This window comes from Panthera tigris, chromosome B2 (assembly GCF_018350195.1).
Source record: "Panthera tigris isolate Pti1 chromosome B2, P.tigris_Pti1_mat1.1, whole genome shotgun sequence".
Lineage (NCBI taxonomy): Eukaryota > Metazoa > Chordata > Mammalia > Carnivora > Felidae > Panthera > Panthera tigris.
The window spans coordinates 112,060,656-112,064,348 of NC_056664.1; positions in this window are offsets into that span (position 1 = coordinate 112,060,656).

Consider the following 3,693-nt stretch of genomic DNA (forward strand, 5'->3'; position numbering starts at 1 on the left):
GGACAAATGTGGACAAAGAAGCCCTGCCGATAGGATCATTGGCATTTTCCCTAATTTTAAGCTTCCAGCATGTTGGTTGAAACTAAACCCTGTCCAGCTGGCTTGTGACTTGCTCACCCACTGCTGCATGTGGGTATCAATCTTCCTGTGCTCAATCTGCAGTTGCCTGGTGTGTTTGAAATGGTCACCTTTTATAAACTCACTTCTCGACCATACTCCCTTTGACCGCATTCAGCACACTGCACTGCATTAGAAAAAACAAGAGTTGTGGTGCATAAACAAATATCTTCATTCACCAACTAATTTCTGCACACACAGGTCTCAGCCTTTAAGGCTGAAAACCGTATTAAAAGTGGATAGAAAAGCAATCAAGAAAATTAGTGTTAATGTCGTGAAGCTTCAAATATATTTTAGCTGCTTCTTTTAAACCATTCTTCAAAACTTTGGATTTCACCCATTTTATAAAAACTATATTCATGTCACGTCTACTAATTGAAAGGTTTTCTTTGATTATTATTCACTCTGATCTGGGAGTGATGTAAGAGACAATGACACGAGTATCATTTTGTGATGTGTGAATAAGTCACATCACTCCAACTGAAATAATCAAACCAGTTGTTGGTAGGTGGGTAGTCTTAGCGTAGAGGTTTCATTTCCTAATCACTCAAGGGCTGCCTGTTTCTGCCTCACTTTGCACGTGCAAGGTCATCCCGACTTGACTGGCCCTGGAGTTTCCCTATTATGTTCACATGCGGTAAAGTGTTTCCACAAGTGTTAAAAGGTATTCACACACGATGGACATCATCTTTTACTAAAAAATCAAAATGACTTCAGGTCAACACCATGTATACAAAATTATAGTACAACAAAAAAAATTCTCAATAACCTGGAATTCCAATATGAGTTGTGGTTACAAAATAAACTGGCTGTTCAAAAAAGTATGCAGTTCTGTAAACTAACCATTTGCCACTTTTTAAAATGCTGTTGCTTGATGGAAAATATTCATGAATTTACTGTGCAAATTTATCTTATAACTCACATCTCATAAAGACTATGACCATTGGTAGGTAATGTCAGCAAAGCAATCTGCATCTTACTCTAAATTATACATTTTCTTATAATGCTGTTCTCAAACTATAGAAAGCAGAGCTGCATGCTTTATCATGGAACGTCTTAATAGGCCACACCATTCATGGTGGTCAATGTGAAGAAAACACTGGAAGCCTAGACTGCTGCTCTGTCACTGTTCATTGTTCCAAAAGTATCTGACAGCTTGAAATCTGTAGAACTTCACCACAAAACAGTGCATAAGCTTGTGCACTTATTATCAAGTTGGACTGTGGATGGGTGTGGGAAAGGAAGATGGTGGGAAGATGAAAAAGTGATTTAAACATGAGATGTAATAAGACTGCTTCAAACCTGGTGTTCAGAGAACTTCAGACTATCATATGTGGCAAAATCGTGTGTGTGTGTGTGTGTGTGTGTGTGTTTTAAGTTTATTTTTTGAGAGAGAAAGCACAAGCAGGGGAGGGGCAGAGAGAGGGAGAGAGAGGATGACAAGCAGGCTCCACACTGTCAGCACGGAGCCCAACGCAGGGCTCAAACCCATGAACTGTGAGATCAAGACCTGAGCCGAAATCAAGAGCCAGTTGCTTGACCAACTGAGCCACCCAGGTGCCCCTCTTATGGTTACTTTTAATAATATCTAAGAATGGTAAAAATGCTTTACATGTCTTTTAGCTCATACCATAAAGAGTAGGTATCAAGGCAATGCAAAAATAACATGATCAATCATAAATCTCCCCCCCAGAAATCATCCCAATCTCACTTTGAGTATGAAGACTGGCAAATTACTCAGGCAGAAATGCTGGGTACAGAGGATGCTCTTCCACAAGGCACTTTATCAGCCATTCATCTCCAAGCACACATCACCACGAGACTGAGATGAACAGGTTGGACATTCTGGTAGAACTGACATTTTTCAAATAGAATTATGTAACAGCTGGTGAAATTCCAGTCCACAAGGGAAAAACAAAGGAACTATTTTTGAAAAAGGGCCCCCTCACCCACGCCTCCATGCCCCCAGGATCTAGGTAGGGAGAGCCAGGCTGAGAAGAGCCCCGTCTGTCTTCCCCTGCCGCCCTGCCTTTCCACCCTGTCCTCCTTTTGAGTGGGGTAGTCTCTCTTCCTAATTACAAGGAGGTAACAAATTCTCTTTTGTTGAATTCAACTCAACAATTTTTTGGTACCACATTTTAATTATAGGTTCTGTTATTCAGAAGATCGATTCCAGGCAAGTAGCAGGTATCTTCTAAGAGAAAAAAAAAAAAAAATTAAGCAACGATGCCCAAATATTTGCAGAGTTGGCTGATGAATTCAATAGCTATCTCTTCCTACTGATCTTCGTTGTGTTCTTTATTAAATGATATTTATAGCTCTCTTTTTAAGCCTGTTACTCCAGCGAGTAAGGTTTAGGACAAGTGTGAACTTGGTAGGTAGATGGGAAACTGAAATAATGATTAGGTGACTAGTATTTTTTTTTTTTTTTTTTTTTTAGGTGACTAGTATTAAGTCTGACCCAATACAGGCTGGATTTATGAAAATTGCAGCAGGCAAAAAACATCACAAGTAAAACTTCACGACCACAGAAAATCTTCTGGTTATAAATATTTGAACTTTTATCTGTGATTATTTTATGTGCATATTTTCATGCCAGGAGAAAAAACTCCAAAATACTGATAGATGGAGTTCTGTTTTCCTACTAACCATATCTCTAGTAACGAGCAGACTTGGAATTTTCAACCATTTACCATTTTTTAAATACCGTTGCTATGATGCATCAGTATTTTGAAGCAAACTGCATTGCTCTTTTCAACGCGGAGCAGTTGTATGTACACGTGTGTTGCTTCTGAAGAGATCATGCACTTTGCTTCCTGCAGATTGGGTATCCATGGATACTGCCAAGAGTTTCCAAAGAAACGCTTCCTAGAATATTCTCATCATGCCAGAGTAACAGGCCTTCTTCAAATGGAAACTGACGTTTGAATTAAAGGGGCAGGCATCATTGCTTCACGCCAAAATACTGGGCAAGTTTGCACAGATGGACTTCTTTTCCTGACCATTCCATGGTTGTGCCTCATTCAGAGGCAAGCAGGGTAGGTTACTTGTCCAATGAAAGGAAATGGGGGAAGAAACCTGGTCTGATGTGTTCCCAACATAAGGTGCAGTGCCCTCAGTAACATTCCTCTGATTACAGATTTCTTACCTGGTGATAAATGTTCTCATAATCAAGGTCTGAATATTTATAAATCAGACAGGGAAAAATACACAGAGGAAGACAAGATGGCATTTGAAACCGTATGCCTGAATTTATATCCCCAAATGACAAAAAGGATTAGGGGGAGAGGCAGAACCTGTTAGCCGGTTTACAAGTCTATGATCAGGGGCCTAAGGCAGGTCACAGTGAAATGAACAATGTGGCTCCACGGAGTGATCATCTGAACAAAGCAGCATTTCATAAATGCATTATAATACATTCCTTTTCTTGGATCCTCACCACTAAGTCAGCTGAAGAATCTGTTCTTAAAAGCAATCGTAACTTAATTTTCCATCATTGCATGAATCTGGCCTTCAGGGCTGTAGGTTATTAATTTAGAATAAAATGATTCAAAATCTCCAATAAATAGTCCAAAG